This window comes from Camelus bactrianus, chromosome 24 (assembly GCF_048773025.1).
Source record: "Camelus bactrianus isolate YW-2024 breed Bactrian camel chromosome 24, ASM4877302v1, whole genome shotgun sequence".
Classification (NCBI taxonomy): Eukaryota; Metazoa; Chordata; class Mammalia; order Artiodactyla; family Camelidae; genus Camelus; species Camelus bactrianus.
Window position 1 is genome coordinate 22,920,509 of NC_133562.1, and position 20,512 is coordinate 22,941,020.

The 20,512-nt window shown below is 42.1% G+C and overlaps 2 pseudogenes; one reads left to right on the forward strand and one right to left on the reverse strand.

Moving 5' to 3' along the window:
* Positions 1 to 5,765: 5,765 nt before the first annotated feature.
* LOC141574911 (connector enhancer of kinase suppressor of ras 1-like) overlaps positions 5,766 to 20,512 on the reverse strand; it is a 95,725-nt pseudogene continuing 80,978 nt past the window's right edge.
* Positions 12,609 to 13,131, forward strand: LOC105072899 (cell division cycle-associated protein 7 pseudogene; annotated as a pseudogene).

Consider the following 20,512-nt stretch of genomic DNA (forward strand, 5'->3'; position numbering starts at 1 on the left):
TGCATATTAATGACCCAAACTTGACAGTTTTTTTTATTATAAGTATTCTGTATCTCTCAGAGTAGCTGATTTTTTAGCTAATTAAATTGACAGAGAGGTCTACATAATTCTTGAAACAAAGCTTTATTACTTAAGTGAGCCTGAACGAGGATCTGCAGCATGTGTTTGCAAAGGTGTAGTCTTGTCTTTATTTTAGGAAACCTAATCCATATGCTACCTGGTAACTATCAAGGAAATTACAGTCAGAAGTATTAAAACAGTATCTTCAACAAAGTAGGAGTGGCAGGGCCAATTTTACTGAGGGTATTTTAGTTTATTTTATACACATGATACATCTCTCCACAATGTCATGTTGTTTGTCATTTGAACCTCTCCACTGAGAATCCCTAACATCAGTCTAGACAGGGCTTTGTCACTCCTCATTCACACTCTAATTCCCAATTTCCTAGAAAAAAATTTGTTCCACATTTTCTCTCTTCTCTGTTCACTGAGATAAGACCCTAAATTTCTAGAGCTGGTAGGGACATCAAAGTAGTCTAATGCAAATTTCTGATGAGATTCAGCCAAGATGTTATTGGTAGATTCATCAGAAGTCACAGGCCTCCATCCTCCCAATAAAAAAGCTTCTATGTTATGTTCACCATGCCTTGTCTCACAGAGCTGTTGATCTATTAAGGAGATGAGACATAGCTAAGAGAAACAGCTTAGAAGCTTAAGTAAAATAAAGAAAATACTGTGAAATCTGTGAATGCATTTTATAGATTCGATCATTTGAAATAGATTATTAGATTGATTTTTTATTTTTACTTAGTTGATCAAAACAATTATAAGCAGGGTTTGCTTGCCATAACTTAGTGGAACTTGACTAAGAGCCATAGCATCAATTGGGGAAAAAAAAAAAAAAAAAGGAAGAGGAAGAAAGGGGCTGAAGAGAGAGAATGAGCTGTGGAGAGCAGTCAGAGCCCACTAATCAGAGCCCAGAGACACCATAAACTAGTGGGAATGGCGAGCTGTACTCATAATCAGGTGAGGCGCCTGCATCCGGTTCTCCGTTCGGGCTTGACTGGCAGAGATGCTTTTAATTCTGGGAAGGAAACCACGGGCTCTTGACTTTAGTGGTGAATTAAAGGAATTGCATCCTAGATGTTAACTGCACTTCAGACAAAACAGATTAACGCAGCCGGTCAGTATTTCAGGGCAGGACATGACAGTGCTTAGAACCAGGCTGTTACTCTGCGCATATAGGAGCCAGGGAACTCACCCTAAAATTCCAAACACTCGGCCTATTTGTGCTGGCAAAGTTGCCTGTAGCTGTCTGACATTAGAAAGGAGGCTCCAGGTTAATCTCTTAACCGTCTGCTAGTAAGCAGGTCTGGAAAGTCAATATACTACCCCTTCACCTTAGATAATTTTTGTAACGGACACTTTGTAGAAGCAGATTCCAGTAACACCCCCAAATTTAAAACTTTTATCACAGTATTTTAAAGCTAAAGTAGCCTTGGTCAATTGTAGACACTAAGTTAATGATTAAGGGGGAAACATCACTTATAGCAACCCAGCCAGCGAACAGCAGAGATGTCAGCAGACCTGCCAGCCTGCGCCGGGGATTCCAAAGGAGCAGGCAGACCAGAACGCGACAGGACAGTGCGTTTTACTCAAGAGCCTGGAGAGAAACTGAGGCTTCTGAAGCTCCGCTTTCCTCTGAACATATTAATGTTTTACTTAAAAGATATTGACTGGTTCCCAGTGGACACCATTAAGATTCAGAGTGGATGAGTGAATAAAGGAGCGCCAGTGTTCATCGTGGGCTATGCGCCATTCCACTTGACGTGTGGTGACAAGTCGAGTAGACAGCTAGCCTAATTATTTATCCTCTTTCATTAGCAGTTTGTATCCCACGTACCCCATCTGGTTTTGCTTGTTGGTCATTACAAGCTTTGGAAAATAAAAAGTATATTTTCATTGAAAAGAAAACATTTTGGGGAACTGCAGACTAGAGAGTTAATCAAGACTTTAAGTTCTATTAAATCTGATGAGGTAGCTCTCAGTACACACCAGTCCATCTCATTGAAAATGCAACAGACTGGAGTGTTCCAAGTGACTGACAGCTCCATTTGCCAGGCGGACATTTTGAGTGGCAGTTTCTCTTGCACAATGTCAATTTTGAGTGCATCTCAACATCAAGAACACCTAATTCAGTGACTGACAGCTCCACATACAAAGAAGGGAAGTCCGGATGTCTCTTAGGAGTTGAGGAGAGGCTGTGGAAGAGACAGCTTCTTTGGGCTTGGGTCCTCTCCCACCCTTTTTTTCTGTGAACATTTCACCATCACTACTAAAAGAATATAAAATACACACATGTAAACAAGACAGCCCTTGGTTTGTCATAGCTGTGCTTCAAGTCAACGTAAATTTGTGCCGTGCCATAAAAAAAAAGTTTGTATCCTCTAAATGATATGAAACACAGTCATTGTAAATTATTGTTGAGATTTTAGCCATGTCTCCTCATTGGCCTTATTGTTCCTTTAACCCACCAAAGGTAACTGATGAGACTCAATACTTTCTATTGTTCATGTGTGGGGCATACTTTTCACACTATTTAAAAAGAAATATCTTTGACATTAGATTTTCGTTTACTACAAAGCACATGGGGAGGCAATAATGGGGTTACTTAAAATAAGGAGATTAGAGATTCCTCAAAAAACTAAAAACAGACTTACCATATGATCCAGCAATCCCACTCCTGGGCAAAGGGAACTCTAATTTGAAAAGATACATGCACCCCAGTGTTCACTTTATACAATAGCCAAGACATGGAAACAACCTAAACGTCCATCAACAGATGACTGGATAGAGAGACTGTGGTATATTTATACTGGAATAATACTCAGCCATAAAAAGAAAAAAATAATGCCACTTGCAGAAACATGGATGGACCTACAGATCATCATTCTAAGTGAAGTGAGATAGAAAGAGAAAAAATACCACATATCACTCAAACGTGGAATCTTAAAGCAAGAAAAAAAGAGGACACTAATGAACTCATCTACAGAACAGAAACAGACTCACAGACATAGTAAACAATCATGATTACTGGGGGAAAGAGGGTGGGAAGGGATAAATTTGGGAGTTCGAAATTTGAAAGTATTAACCACCATATATATAAATAGATTTTAATAAATTCTTCTGTATAGCACAGGGAACTATATTCAATATATTGTATTAAACTTTAATAAAAATGAATGGGAAAATGGAAAAAAAAAAAAAAAAGATTAGACCCCACAACCTTATTGTCTCTTTTAACACTAAGAACATGCAGGCTCTCTATCAGTCTAGTCCTCTAATAATTTTTAAAACTCTTTGTCAGTTTTCTTGTTTGACCCCAACCGCCATCCCGTGAAAGGCAAATGACCAGTACTAACATTTCTGCATCACAGACCTTGAAATCACAGCTCTGCGAGGTATGAGCCTTCTGAATGGCCACCAAGCGCTCGAGCGGGAGAGCAGCGCCCCTGCTGGACGCGACCTTCTGGTTGCTGGCCCAGAGCTCCTTCTAGTATCACTTGTCACTTCAATTCAATTTCCTTCATTGTAACTGGTGTTAAAAATCCTTCCCAACTTCGCTCCTTTTTCTGCCGTGGCTTTACTTTCAATGATTCAATCTGCTGGTTGGATGTTACCGAGAGCGTCCCTTTCTCAAGCTCATAACCTGTTATGGCTTCTCATTGAAAAATGAATTGAATGCATAATTTCTCAGCTTTGTGGAATTCTATAGAATGGTCCCAGATTACCTTTCCAGGCTTATGTTTATAATAGCCTCCCTGTTAGCTTGCCAGGGCTGGGCTGCCGGAACGGAAGACTGCAACCTGGTTGGCTTAAACAAGAGAAGTTTTTTTCTTACAGCTCTGGGAGCTAGATGTCAAACTGCCAGCAGGTTTGGTTTCTCCTGAGGCCTGTCTCCTCGATTTGCAGATGGCTGCCTTCCCGCTGTATCTGACATGGTTTTTTTTCTGTGCTCACGCATCCCCTGGCGTCTCTTTGTGTGGCTACATAACTCTGGGTCTTCTTCTAAGAACACCAATCAGATTGAATTGGAGCCCACTCTAAGGCTTCATCTAGCTTTAATCATCTCTATCTCTAAATACAGTTAGACTGTGATCACTCTGGGTTAGGGCTTCAGCATACGAACAAGAGGGGGTGAACAGTTCAATCTGTAACATCCGCTAACCAGATACTGTGTTTTAGCTGGAAATGCAGAGTTCCCATTGCCTAAATAAAACCTGTATCTATTTCCCCACCGCCTCATTTTTGACTTATGTTTGAGATGAGAAACAAGGGCTTACATATGTCTAGTCAACTCATTAATAAAAGAGAAAGCTGGGGTTTTCTGAAAAGAAAAATTAACTGACCTACCCAACAACTCAGAGCTGGTCAGTAAGTAGCACTGTTAGGATTGGCTAGAGCCTCACAGACAGGCCAGGGGCCTTGTGCCAACAGTAGTTTCCCTCACTTATTCTTCTGGCTGAAATGAGATTCCCAGTCATTTCTTATGGATTGGAACTCATTTATTCTAAAAACACTCCTTATAAGGATCTTCTCAGATAAAGACCTTATGGATTCCCCAGGCTAGAAGTTAACTTTCTCTCTTCAGAATCCTTAAGTCTTCATTTTACAGTATTTCCCGTGTCACAGTGATCTGTGTGTCCGGTTCACCCTCCCTGTGGGATGTAAGCTTCTTAAGCCATGAACGAACGGGGAAAAGAAGCCATGTTGATACATGGTAGCACCTGGCATCTTGCTTTGCACATTTGCATAACCGCATGCTCAATAAATATCTATTACATTAGATAATTTTTAAACATCAACACCCCTATTATAAAACTGACCCAAGTTTTACAAAATACAAAACTAGAGAGAGGCAGAAGCAGCTGACAGATACTTCAGATGCTCCTTAAGTCAGGAGCTTCCAGAGTTTTTTCCCATCTCAATACTTATTATTTTGAATTTTAGTTAGCAACATGTGCTTGTCCCTCCTCACCAGAAGGCTGTGACAACCTTCAGGACAACTGGGTCTTATTAATGTTTGTATTCCTAATATTCAGGCTGGCATGTAGCAGAGGTTCTGAAAGTGCAGATGAGTAAATGCGTGAATGAAAAGGCCCTCCCTCACACAGGAGTCGAAGGCTCAGATGCGAAGCTTCAAGTTGTAAATGCTTTGTGTTTAAAGACATTGACTAGGTGTATATCCCCATCTAGCGGGAAGAGTACAGCAATGCTATCACCTAGGCCATTACACTGCATTTTTCCTGGGCTGCAACTGAAAAGAGAATGTAATTGTCATTGCCTGACAATTACAACAGTACGCAAAGTTATAGATTCCTTATTCTATATTTTTAAAAACATTTCTTTGATGAAAAAGTGAAAACTTCTTGGGACTTGGTGAAACCAGGATGCACCAGCCCTCAGGGGGCTCAAATGAATAAACGTACAGACATCCTTTCAAATACTGTCCTTCTTGCTAATCTCATGCCTCTGCCCCTGCTTTCATGTTAGTAACTCTAGGCAGTGCTCGACCAGTGGACACAGGCACCCTCAGCTACAGGCAACTTGTATTGAGGCAACCACAGACTTTGTCACTATCTAAACATTATCTACATTTGTACATATGTGTGTTGAAAAGACTTGAAACTAGAATCAATGTTTATCTCTTTATATACTCTCTGGACTGTGTGTGTCTCTAGAATTGAAAACAGGACAGTAGACTCTTAGAAGCACATCTTCCCATCAGTGTATTCTCAAAATGACCTTGAAAGTCGCAGCCCAGTCCTGGTGACCTAGTTCATAGTTACACAAATAATTACAAACATCACATTATTAAGACATATTTATCTAATGCAATTGTACTGAAGTATTATATTTAACTTATAGAGAATTTGATATATAGTCCTGGATTCTGGAAAGCTTTTAATCTATTAAGGGAGCCCGTGTTTGGGGGTTTTGTTTTGTCTTGTTTTGTTTTTCACGTTAGAGGAATTGACTTTATTTGTTTAAAAGCGTCTCCTGTGTAAAGTGAAGAATGCCCGTGCAGACTGGTTTGGGGAAGGGAGAAGTGCCGAGGGACGGCGGGGGAGGGTCCGTGCCCCCACAGGTCAGAGCACGGGGTGGGAGAGCGTTCTTTGAGCCCAGCCTCCTGCTCCTCCGTCGGCACAGAGCCCATTTCATTTCACCCTGCTCCAGGGAGAGGAGCAGAAATGGCAGAAGCTCAGGCAGGAGGTCAGCTTAGGGTGGAACCACGGACTAGCACTACTTCCAACCTGGAACAGAATCCAGGGATGCTCCGTCCTAGACCGGTCAGAGGCTGGGGTTGAGGTAGTCCTCAAGGCCAGAGATCAGGAACTAGGGTACCGGCTAGGGTTAGAGGTCAGGAGGTTGTAGGTCGCTCTCTGGAGACAGGGGGCAGAGATGGGAGCGCTCCTCAAGGTCAGGGAGCACGGGGTGGGAAGACTCTTCCCTGGAGTCAGTGTTCAGGACTTGGGAGCTGCCCTCAGCTCGCCCCCCTCCCCAGGCCCCCAGGCCCCCAGGCCCCCAGGCCCTCTGAACAGAGCTCCTGGTTCTGCTCCTTCCAGCGGCGGAGTTTCTCCCCAGGCAGCGGGGGGTCCCCGAGTGCCTCCTCCAGGGCCTGCCGCTCCTGCGGCTCTGCCTCGGGCGTGCTCTGCAGCGGTGCGCGAGCTCACTGGGCTGCGGGTCCCGCTTGTGCTCTGCCGGTGCTCCCGAGTGGAGGGCTGCGGCTGGCCCGGGGGAGGGCCACGCCACCCTGCCCCAAGCCCCGTACCCTCCCCTCCAGTGCCCCTTCGCTGCTGCCCTGCGCAGGGGTGGCGGTGGGTGATGCGTCTCTGTGGGGTGGGGGAGGCAGAGAGGGATCCAGCCTCATCGTCAGCGCCTTCTGCTTCGGCCTGGCTGTAGCAGCCTTCCTCTCGGGGCAGGGGGACCAGCCTGGAGGCTGGTGCTTGGAAATGCAGGTAATGAGATGGCGCAGCCACCTGCTCAGATCCATCAGGGTATCAGCAGCGAAGATGAAGGGCTTATACCCGCCATGGGTGAGCTGGAACACGCATTTTTTCTTCTGATCTTGTCCACTTTCCAGACTGTAGCTGGAGATGTTGATGAGGCCCTCTGCCTTCTCATCCTGGGGCTGGCGGTACCGGTCGAGCATGTGTCCCTTGAGCCCGCACCAGCGGCGGTGCCAGCGCGGGCCCTGCAGCCCCTCGGCCCCCTGCGGGAGGAGCCAGCCGCCAGGTCAGGCCGGCCCAGCTCCCGGCAGGACCCCCCACCCCCACCCCGCGGCTCAGCTGTGTCACCACGCCTTTTGATTTTTTGTGACTTCTGTCAGGGTGCTCTGGGGCTCGGGAGTGCCTGCTACCCCTGTTGGGAGTGTGGCAGGGGGTGCAGGTGGGCTGGGCAGGGGCTCCGGGTCAAGGGAAGTCGAGTCTGTCCAGGAAGCGGGGCTGGGCCCAGGACTTGGGTTTGAAGTCAGGTCGAAAGCAAAAACGTCTTCGGACAGGGCCCTGGGAGCCAGAGGGCCGGAGCCGGCGACGGGCTCACTGGGTTGGAGGAGCTCAGGGCCTGAGGAGGGCTGGGGAGGGGGGTCCTCCGGGAGCGGGACCTCCTTCAGCACTAAGCTTACCCCCTCTGGCTCCCGCAGCAGCTCCCTCACCACGTTCTTCTGGGGCCAGCCCAGCACCACCTGCTCGTTGACTTGGACAGTGTTGTCTCCAGGCAGAATCTGTTGTCGGGAGTCGTTGGGGACCTGGGACCCCGGGACCCCCTCGAGACACGAAGTGCAGGCAGTTGCTGGCAGTGTGGATCTCCAGGCCCGGAGGATCGTCCAGCGGCAGGCGCTCCAACCGGCCTTCTGCTCCCGCAGCTCCTCCCGGCTGCAGCTCGGGACGCTGTGGCACGTCCCAGCCACGTGGCTGCAGATCCTCAGGACCTTGCTCTCCTTCTCAGCCGTCGGACAGTCCTGTTGAGCCAGAAGAGGAGGGAACAGGCCTCTTGCACTAGCTCCACAACCGTACTGAGCACATCTGCAGGGGGCTCGGCACAGCCCCCCAGGCGACCTTGGGCTAAGCTCTGAAACGCCTGGATCCTCTCCAGCACCCACTCTGTTAGGCTCTGCAGGTTCTCTGGATCCCGGAGCTCAGGGCCCGGAGCCGCTCCACCCCTTTCGGGATGAGCTCCTGGTGGCCCAGAGGCCACACGGTTAGAGCCTCCAGGCTGCAGGGGCAGGGCTGGAGCAGGTGCTTGCCAGACAGCTCCCAGTCCTCAGAGCAACAGTCCAGCAGGGAATCATCCAGGCCCGGAGCGGTGGGGGGTGGTCAGCGTCGGGGGAGTCTGGGGGTGTCAAGGCCTTTCCAGTCAGGTCTTCAATCCTGCAAAGCTCTTGTCCTAATGACAATTCTGAGACCCAGGCTGTTTTCTGCCCAGTTCACAGATAACGGCTACTGAGTTGAGAAGGAGGACCGTGTAGGGCAGCAGCTCGCAAAGGACGGTCCCCAGACCAACAGCAGCGGCCTCACTGAGAACCTGTTAGAAATACAAATTCTCCACCCACCCTCCCCACCTGCTGAGTCAGAACTCCAGGAGCTCATGTTTTAATTCAACTATCTATGTTAGGACAAAAAAAACAAACAGCCCAATCAAAAAGTTGCAGAAGACCTAAATAGATATTTCTCCAAAGAACATATATAGATGGACAATAGGCACCTGAGAAAATGCTCAATGTCACTAATTATCAGAGAAATGCAAATCAAAACTACAGTGAGGTATCACCTCACACAAGTCAGAATGGCCATATTTAAGAAGTCTAGAAATAACAAATGTTGGAGAGGATGTGGAGAAAAGGGACCCTTCCTATACTGTGGTGAGAATGTAGTTTGGTGCAGCCATTATGGGAAACAGTATGAAAGTTCCTTAGAAAACTAGAAATAGACTTACCATATGATCCAGCAGTTCCACTCCTGGGCATAAATCTGGAGAAAACTCTCATTTGAAAAGATACATGCACACCAATGTTCATAGCAGAACTATTTGCAGTAGCCAAGACATGGAAGCAACCTAAATGTCTATCAACAGATGAATGGATAAAGAAGATGTGGTAAATATAAATACAAATATATATATATATATATAAGTATTATATATATGAGGTAAAAAACATATATATATATAATGGAATACTACTCAGCCATAAAATAATGAAGTAATGCCCATTGCAGCAACATGGATGGACCAAGAGAGAATCATACTAAATGAAGTAAGTCAGAAAGAGAAAGACAGATATTGTGTAATATCTTTTATATGTGGAATCTAAAATATGATGCAAATAAACTAATTTACAAAACAGAAAAAGACTCACAGACATAGAAAACAAACATGTTTACCGGGGGAAAAGGGTGTGGGGAGGGACATTCTTCAAGCTGGCATAGCAATAGAAACAATTTAAAATAAGACACAGAAAGTAAAAAGACTGAAAAAAGTAAGCAGAGCATCATTGAGTTTGGAAAAACTCCAAGCACTTTAATACATGTGTAACTGGAGTCCCCAAAGGAGAGGGAAGAAAAAACATTTGAAGAAATAATGGCCAAATAATTCTTAAATTTGATGAAAATTCTATATCCACAGATCCAGAAAGCTCATTGATGCCCTAATGGAAAATGAACAATCCTACAGAAATGCACGGCATAATAAAGTTGCTCAAAGCTAGTAATAAAGAGAAAAATCTTAGCTGCATGAGAAAAATTACCTACAGAAAAACAAAAATAAAGCAGTTTTTCATTGAAAAATGCAAACAGAAGTCCATGAGATAGTAACTATAAAATACTGGGGGGAAAGCTGAAATTTTAGAATTTTATATCCAGCAAAAATAGCTTTCATAAATGATACTATAGACTGAATGTTTGCATGTATCCTTCTCAAATTCATATTTGGAAATCCTAGTCCCTCCAATGTGATGGAGTTAGGATGTGGGGCCTTTGGGAGGTGATGAGGTCATAATAGTGGACTCCTCATGAATAGAATTAGTTCTCCTATAAAAAAAAGAGCTCTAGCTGTCTTTCCACTGTGAAGACACAGCAAAAGGATGGCTGTTTATGAACCAGGAAGTGGGCTTTTACCCGACACTGAATGTGCTGGAGCCTTGATCTTAGGTTTCCTAAGTCTCTGGAACTGTGAGGAAGAAAGTTATGTTTATAAGCTGCCTTCATCTATGGTTTTCTGTTACAGCGGCCTGAATGGACCAGGAAGTTGGGTACTAATGTAACAAGTACCTAAACACACGGACGTGGCTTTAGAATTGAGTAATGGGTATAGGCTGGGAGAGTTTGGAGGTGTGTGTTAGAAAAAGTGTACATTGCCATGAAGGAACTAGTTCAGGTGAGATTTCAGAAAGAAAAGTGGAGAGCTTTAGAGAAAGCCTCAGTCTTTTCAGAAATATCTAAATAAGCATGAACAGAATGTTGGCAAAAGTAAGGACCAGTAGAGACCATATGATGAGGTCTCAGAGGTGAGAAATATGTTATTGGAAACTGAAGGAAAGGTGATCTTTATTGTAAAGTGACAAAGAATTTGGCTGAATTGTGCTGATGTTCTAGTGTTTGGTGGAGAGTAGGATTTGTGAGGGATGAAATTGGCTATTTAGTTCCAACTATTTCTAAGCAAAGGGTTACAGGTGTGGTTTGGCTCTTGCTAACTGTTTACAGTAAAAAGACAGAATTGAGTCAGATCAGGATGATGAAGTAGCAGGACGTGAAGCTTACCTCCCCGCACAAACACATCAAAACACGTCTACGTGTGGGATAATTCTCACAGGAAAATAAACACTGTCAGAAAAACTCCTATATATAAGCAAAGCTGCAAGAAAGTTGTCCTGTGACAGGGTAGGATGGAAAAATGGCATAAGGTCAGGACCTCCACGACCTGGAGGAATATAGAAAGAAGGGAATGTTTGCATGGGCAGACCCTCAGCCAGGGAAGTGAATGGGGTGGCCACTGACTGCACATACCAGTCCTGGGGTCCTATGTGGAGGACACAGCCCCCTTGGCTGCTGGGAGTGTCCCTGGGACAGACAGAAGAGCTGGAGAACTCTAAACTCTACCTGCAAAGAGTGTGCTAGTGCTGGCTTGCCCACAGTCAGGGTCTGCAGGCCAGAAGAGAGTGGCATGAAGTATTCTAAGTCCTGAAGGAGAAAAGAACTATGACCTAGGACACCCTACACATAAATATTACTATTTAGAATAGAAAGGGAGAGAATTTCTGCCAAGCAAAAGCTGAAGGTACACAGCAATATTTCTAAACCTATCCTAAAGTAAATAATGAAGAGGCTTTTCTTAACAGAAAAGAAGAATCTGTAGGAAAGGGGAAATCACAAAAGGAAAGGAAACGTGTAAGAGGATTAAAGGTCACTTAAATAAGCCAGTACATGGATTAAAAATAATAATTAAAAAACTTACAAAAGGGTTTATAACTACAATTAACAGCGAACGTATAAGTATGAAATGTACAATAGGACAGCAAAACCACAGAAGGCAGAGGAGGGGGTGTACAAATGCATACCTTTTAGAATGGGCTTGAACTTGAATGACAATCGGTTTGAAGCAAGTAAACATACCTACGGGTCAACATACTGGAACTCCAATGTTAACCACAAGTCAAAACGCACAACAGATTCACAAAAAAGAAGAAAATACGTGCTCAAGCGGCGCGCCCTGCCCGCCGGCCTGCGCGGCACGGGCTCCTGGGCTGTGGGACAGCGGCACGTGCAGCAAAAGGATCGCAGAGTAAAGAACTTCAGGAAACTCAGACATGTGAAGCTGGTTTCCATGGAAACCTCATCATCCCCTGATGACAGTTGTGACAGCTTTGCTTCTGATAATTTTGTAAACAACAAAACCTAAATTCAGGTCAGATCTCAGTGAAGCACTGGTAAATGTATTTTTACGAGGACTCTGACCATGAATCTTTCTGTGGCTTTTCAGAAAGAGAGGTGCAAGATGTGTTAGACCGTTGTGGAATTTTTACAGAAACCAAGGCCAGATGTCACTAACGAACTAACAGGTATTTTTCATGCCGACTCTGATGCTGAATAATTTTGCGGTTTCTCAGAGAGTGAGACACAAGATGGAATAGGCTGCAGGCAGACCATGCGGGCTGCAGGATCCCCAGTCAGGGCAGGCGCTCCGGGCCTCTCCAGGTGGCAATGAAGTTTCCAGCTGGAAACACTAGGGGAGCAGCCAACAAAAGAGCAGCGCCCCCTGAACCCTCAGAGAATTCTGTGACCGATTCCAATTCTGATTCAGAGGATGAAAATGGCATGAATTTTTTGGAGAAAAGGGTTTTAAATATAAAGCAAAGCAAAACAAAGCAATGCTTGCAAAACTAATGTCAGAATTAGAAAGCTTCCCTGGTTCCTTTCCTGGAAGGCGTTCCCTGCCAGGCTCCAGTCCACGTCCAACGACACTGTGGAGGCGAACATTCCCAGGTGCTGCGTGCAGGAGACACCCTGAGCGGAGAGCTCGTCCTCTCACCAGTCCCTTGGCGCCCTACAGGAGGGGGAGGGGGAGGGGAGAGGGAGGAGGAGATGTTGGCGAGAAAGAGGAAGCCCGTGGATGGCTGCATGAACGAAGATGACATGCCCCGCAGTCGTCGTCCCGGATCCATGACCCTTCTCCCATCGCTTGCCCGGTGGAGGGAATCACAGAGGAAGCGTTGGAGCACATCTGCAACAGCTCTGGGGACAAGATCTACCACCGGTCACCGGGATCCACTTGTCATCAGTGCCGCCAGAAAACTACTGATACCAAGACAAACTGAGGAAACCCAGGATACTGGGGCGTTCGAAGCCAGCTCTGCAGTCCCTGCCTCCGGAACCATCACGGTGAAGAAGCCCGGGATGCTCTGTGAGACCCGAACTGGCACTGCCCACCGTGTCGCAGGGTCTGCAATTGTAGCTTCTGTCGGCAGAGAGATGGGAGGTGTGCAACCCAGTGCTCCTGTACTTAGCCAAGTACCATGGTTTCGGGAACGTGCGTGTGTACTTGAAAAGTCTAAAACAAGAGTTTCAAATGCAAGCATAATATATTGAAGTTCTGCCACCTGCTTTCCACTTCGAAAACCTTCCTTGTTAAAGTTTTCAATTTTGTCATGTGATCGAAATCCGAGTTAAGAATTTTGATGATCAGTCTGTCTTACAGGCAAATCAGGTTAATCTCATCAGACATGAGTGCGTGTCTGGGCGTGGCAGAGGTAGTGTGGGCTGCACTCTGCCCTCCTGCAGTCTCCCTCTGCTTCTCTCCCCACCCCTCACCCCACACCACCCCCCTCTTATTTCCAGTGGTTCTCTTCCATCATTTAGTTTCCAAGTTCCTTTTAAATGACAATTTTATGAAAGCGTGTTTGATTTAATTGGTGTTGAAATAGCCCTGGAATCCACCCGTAAAACCAAGCACTTGGAAACGCAGTAGTAGTTTTAACTAACTACATCTATCGAATTCCAGAGAAAAACCGTCTAACTAGCTTACATAAAAACAGTAGGTCTGATTTAGTGTTCCTACTAGTTGACATTTTTAACAGAATCAAGGCACAGAAGTCTTAAAACTGTGTGGGGAAATTGGGTGATCGCTGGCAAGTGGAGCGTATGACACTGGAGGCCTCTCCTGATAGTATTCTGTGTGTGGTGCTTGTTATACAGGTGGTCACAGTTGCGACTTGGTTGCTGCACATTTGTTCCGTCATGTGCATCTGGTCCACACAGTCATGACCCAAAGGTTCGTGGGCAAGGCTACACTTGAAATCATTGTAGAAAAGCCATCCTGGGGAACTGGGATGGAGGCTTCAGGAATAGGCCGATTTGAATTCATGGGATAAAACTTAAGTGTTTAACTATAGTTGCCAAACTTATTTCAGATCATAACATAAGGTGTTTCAAATAAATTCTTGATTATGTTGCATGGGAAATCGATGCTTATACTCATCTACAATTCTTTGCAGGTCTTGCTTTCTTGAAGAATTGTAAGCTAGGCACAGGGTTTGAAGCACTCTTATAACGCTGAGAAGTGCCTTTTTGGAGAATGGTGACTTTCAACAGTTGGCTAATGTAACATCTCTGTCAGTTTAGCTTCTGGGAAGATTTCATGTGTGGTCTCTCCCTTCCCGTTTTGGCATAAATCAAATCTTTTGGTAGAGGTGGAATCTAAGTGTGTGTGTATTTATTTTGCTTTGCATGTGCAGCCAGTAGCCACGCCCGTTCAGTATTTTGGTGCATAACGACCTTGGATCAATAGCTGTAAATAGAGCTTTTGATCTTTTATGCTTTTATACAAAGTTTTTTTATTTTAATAATAAAGTATTTTGTTCTACCTTTAAAAAAAAGAGAACTCAAGCATTCTAACAAAGAAAATCATTAAAACACAAAAGTGAAAAAAAGAAATGAACAAAGAACTACAAAAACAACTGGAAAATAAGAATTAAAATGGCACTAAGTATATATGTATCAATAATTACTTTAAATGTCATAAATCCTTTCATTAAAAGACATAGAGTGAAATATTGGGTTAAAAAAACTACAGTATGCTGCTTAAGAGAGACTCAGTTCAGGGCAAAAGATACAAACAGGCTGAATGTGAGGGGCTAAAAAAAGATATTTTGTACAAATAGAAATGGCAAGACAGCAGGGCTAGCAACTCATATCAGATGAAATAGACTTTAAAACAAAGCCCATAAAGAAAGACAAAGAAAGGCACTATATGATAATAATAGGATGAATACAAGAAGCGGGTATCACTCTTATTAACATATATGCATCAAAATACAGGAGCACCTAAATATATAAAGCAAATACTAATGCACATAAAGAGAGCAATTGACAATAATACAATAATGTAAGAGAATTTAACACACCACTGACCTCAACGAACAGAATATCGAGACAGAAAATTAATAAGGCAACAGAGGTCCTTAAGGTCAACTGTCCTTAACAGTTGGACTTAATTGATATTTACAGGATACTACATCCAAAAACATTAGGAAACACAAAAACACATTCTTTCCAAGTGTGCATGGAATGTTCTCTAGGAAAGACCATATACTAGGTCACAAAACCACTCTCAATAAATTTAAGAGGATAAAAATTGTATCTAGCATCTTTTCTGACCACAATGGTGTGGAACTAGAAATTAACTACAGAAAGGAAAAATGAGAAAACACACACACACACACACGGAGACTAAACAACATGCTACTAAAATAATCAATGATTCAATAATGAAATAAAAAAAAACTCAATACAAATAAAAGTGTAAACACAACTTTATGAAATCTGTGGGATACAGCAAAAGCTGTATTCCTATTCAAGAAGGAAGTTCATAGTGATACAGGCCTTCCTCAAAAAACAAGAAAAATTTCAACTAACAACCTAATCTACTGCCTAAAAGAATAAGGAAAAGAAGAATTTAAAAAGCCCATAGCCAGTAGAAGGAAGGAAATAGAAAATTCAGAGAAGAAATAAATGAATTAGAGACAAAAAACAATAAAAAAGATCAATAAAACTAAGAGCTGTTTTTTGAACATATAAACAAAATTGACAAACCTCAAGCCAGGCTCACCAAGAAGAAAATGGATAGAGCCCAAGTAAGCAAAATGAGAAATTAAAGAGGAAAAATAACAGCTGCTACTACAGAAATACAAAAAAAAAAATCATAAAAGAATACTATGAACACTTATGTGTCAACATATTGGACAACCTAGAAGAAATGGACAAATTTCTAGAAACATACAGCAAAGATTCAGTCAAAATGAAACAGACAATTTGAACAGACCAATCACTGTAAGTGAAGTCAAATCTAAAAAAAAAAAAGGAAAGGAAAGAAAAACAAAACGCCTCCCTGCTCCCTGAAAACCAAAGCCCAGGACCACATGTCTTCACTGGGGAGTTCTACCGAACATTAAAAGAAGAGGTAATACTTACCCTTCTCAAACTATTCCAAAAAACTGCAGAAGGAATAGTCTCAAATTCATTCTACAAGGTCACCCTTGCCCTGATACACAAACCAAAGACACAACAACAACAATTACAGGCTAGTGTCTTTGATAAATATAAATGCAAAAATTCTCAACAAAATATTAGCAAAATAAATCCAACAATATAAAAAATAATTATACAGCATAATAAGGTTGGATTCATTCTAGGGTCACAAGGATGGTTCATCATAGGCAAATCAATGTGATACACCACATTAAAAAAGGAAAGACAAAAATCACACGATCATATCAACAGGTGCAGAAAAAGCATTTGATAAAATTCAACATCCATTCATGATGGAAACTGTCATCAAAGTGGACATACAAGAAACATATCTCAACATAATAAACTATTCATGACAAATCCAGAGGCAACATAATACTCAGCAGCGAGAAGCTCAAAGCCTTCCTGCTAAATTCAGGAAGACAACAAGGAGGCCCACTTCCACTGCTGCCACTTAACATAGTGTCAGAAGTCCTAGTCACAGCAATCAGACAAGAAAAAGAAGTTATCCAATTTCAAAGCGAAGAGTTAAAAGCATCACTATTTGTAGATGACATGATAATATATATAGGGAACCCTAAAGTCTCTATGTAAAAGACTATTAGAATAAGTGAAATAAGTAAGGCAGCAGGATACAAGATTAATTGTTTAAAAATCTGTTGCATTTCTATGCAGTAAGAATGAAATATCAGAAAGAGAAAGTTTAAAAAAATCTCATTTAAAATCATATCAAAAAGTAAAATAAAATACCTAGGAATAAACTTAACTGAGGAAGTGAAAGATCTATACATTGAAAAATATAAAATGCTGATGTAGGAAATTGAAGATGATTTAGAGAAATGGAAACATATCCCATGCTTTTGGATTGAAAGAACTGATATCATTTAATGGACATAACACCCAAAGCAATCTGCAGATTTATGCAATCCTTATCAAAATAAACATGACATTTTGTACAGAACTAGAGCAAATAATACTAAAATTTTTATGAGACCACAAAAGATGCAGAATTGCCGAAGAAATTCTGAGAAAAAAAGAACAAAGCCGAGATATAACCTGTCTGACTTCAGACTATACTGCAGAGCTACAGTAATCAAAACATTATGGTACTGGCACAAAAACAGACATAGGTCAATGGAACAGAATAGAGAGCCCAGAAATAATCCTGCACATCTATGCTGAATTAATCTGTGCCAATGAGAAAAGACCATACAATGGAGAAAAGACAATCTCTTCAACAAGTGGTGTTGGGAAAGCTGGACAATAACATGTAAAACAATAAAATTAGAATATTCTCTCATATCATATTTTAAAAAATCAGAATAGTTTAAAGATCTAAGTGGAAGACATGATAGCATAAAACTTCTAGAAAAGAACATAGGCAAAACATTCTTTGACATAAACTGTAGCAATAGATTCACAGATCAGTCCTGAAGCAAAAGAAATTAGAGCAAAAATAAAATGACACCTAATCAAACTTTCTTTAAAAATTTGCACAAAAAAAGGAAATGATCAACAAAACAAAAACACAGTCTACAGAGTGGGAGAAAATATTTGCACACAATTCACCCAAAAAGTAGTTAATATCCAAAATATACAAACAGCTCATACAACTCAATATTAAAAAATCCAATCAAAAAATGGACCGGGGAACTAAATAGATATTTTCTCATAGAAGACACACAGATGTTTAACAGGCATATGAAAAGATGCTCAACATCACTAATTATTAGAGAAAAGCAAATCAAAACCACAGTGAGTTATCATTTCACACTTGTCAGAATGGCTATTATTTAAAAAAATTATAAATAATGCTAGAGAGGATGTGGAGAAAAGGAACCCTTTTACACTGTTGATGGGAATGTAAATTGGTGCAGCCACAATGGAGAACTGTATGGAGGTTCCTTAAAAAACTAAAACTAGAAAGACCACATGATCCAGCAATTCCACTCCTAGGTACACATCTGGAAATAATGAAAACTCTAATTTGAAAAGATACATGCACCCTAATGTTCACAGCAGCACTATTTACAATAGCCAAGACACAGAAGAAACCCAAGTGCTTATCAGCAAAAGATTGGCTTAAGAATACACACACACACACACACACACACACACACACATACATAATACATACATATTCCAGAATGTTACTCAGCCATAACAAAGAATGAAATATTGCCTTTGCAGCAACATGGATGAGCCTAGAGAATATTATGATTAGTGAAATAAGTCAAAAACAAATACTATACCACTTTATGTTGAATCTAAAAAATAGTACAAACGAATCTATATGCGATACAGAAACAGACTCACAGACACAGAAAACAAGCCTGTGGTTACCAAAGAGGAGAAGAAGGGAGGAGGGACAAATTAAGGAGTATGGGATTAACAGATACAAATTACTACACATAAAATAGATAAGCAACAAGATTGTACAGTGCAGGGAATTATACCCAATATCTTGTAATAGCTTATAATGGAATGTAGTCTGCAAAAAAAAAATCAGTATGCTGTATACCTGAAACTCACCCAATATTATAAATTCACTATGCTTCAATTAAAAAAAGAATTATTAAACAAAATGAAACTAAAACTAAAAGATTTGGAAAATTCTGCCTATCCATATTGTAAAAAATAAGAAAGCACTGTTCAAAAGAGAACAGTAAGGGTGTGGCCCAGCAACTCTTTGATAAGTTTATTATGAATGTGAGCTGTGGACCTATCAGCCACTTCAATAGAAACCAGATGCTATTCTTCAAAACAAGGAGAAAATGACCCCCAAAGGGGATTCATGGATTACCAGGGCTTTCTCTTTAGTTTCAAAAAGGGAAAAATCATCACCTTAATTTTAAGAGGCCAGACAGCTACCTCCCAAAGCCTTGGGAGCCCAACTCCGGCCCAGCAAAGCGTAGGGCAGGCCCATGATCACAGGGGTTTGAGAAGGCGGGACTCCTTCCCTAGCAGTCCTGGAGGGCAGAATGTTGAACCAGAGAAATGTATTCTCGAGGCTTAGTAACTCACAGCTTGCTTTTAGTTTTGACTTACCCATTACTTCTATTTTGGCATGGAAATGTCCACCATTGTATTCTGGAAGCATACAGAATATAAGATAGTATTCTTAACGTCGTCACAGAATACTAGCATTAAGAAGACATTAAGAATACTGTCAATCAACTTGTCCTAATTGACATTTATAGGTTATAGTACCCAACAACAAAATAATTCACTTTAACCAAGCTAGGCCATATCCTAGGCTATAAAACAAGTATCAGTTAATTTAAAATTATTTGTCATAAGAATATCTCCTCAGAACACAATGGAATTAGGTAAAAATCAATTATAGAAAAAAACCCAAACTGAAAGAATTCAACAAATGGTGCTGGGAAAACTGGATAAACACCTGCAGAACAATAAAACTGAACCCCTATCTCACACCACTCACAAAAATTAACTCAAAATGCCTCAAAGATGTAAAACATGAGACCTGATACCATAAAATTCCTGGGAAAAAATGCAGAGAAGCTCCTTTACATTGGTCTTGGCAATAATTTTGGATGTGAAGCCAAAAGTATATGGGGGAGAGGGTATGAGGAAACAATGAGTGTCTGCTACGTAATGTTTACAGATGTGATGTTCTTCTTTTGATCTGCTCTGAAATTCCCAGAATCGAACTGTGTTAGAAATATGTCCTGATGGTCAGTTGTTGACTGTACATCAAAAGGTATTTTTATGTAAGTTACGTCCCAGAAACTCATTTGTGAGTTGGATTATTTTGAACTATGCTTTCTTCTTCCTCAAGATTCTGATACCTTCCCAATTTTAAGCATCATTTGTAAACACACTACCATGTATCCCTTTGTTTTTAAGCTGTGTCTGCTGTTTTACTATTTTGAATAAGCTACAGTGAACATTCTGGTACAGGTCTTTTTGTGGACATGTTTTCATTTCTTTGGAGCTAATTCCTAGGAGTGGAATTGCCAAATCAGAAAGTAGCTTGTTTAGTTTTGTAAGACACTGCCAGGCCTTTTCTCCAAGGGCTGTGCCGTTTTTCACTCCGTCAGTGGTACAGGGGAGGCCCACCTGCTCCACGTCTCTGCCAACACTTGGTGTTGGAAGTCTCCGTGGTTTTCCTCTGGTGGGCATTTCATCTTGGTTTTAATTTGCATCTTCCTGATGATTAAGAATGTTGAGCAGTTTTGCTTGTGCTAATGGGTTGAGTGTACAGTTGACCCTTGAACAACATGGATTTGAACTGTGTGGGGCCACTTTTATGTGGATTTTTTTCAATCAGTACAGTTACAGTACCACACAGTCCAGGGCGGGTTGAATCTGAGGACACAGAAAGGCATACAGAGAGGGCCGACTGTACACTATACAAGTACTTCCAGCTGGGTGGGGGGGTCAGCGCCCCAACCACCACATTCTTTGTGGGT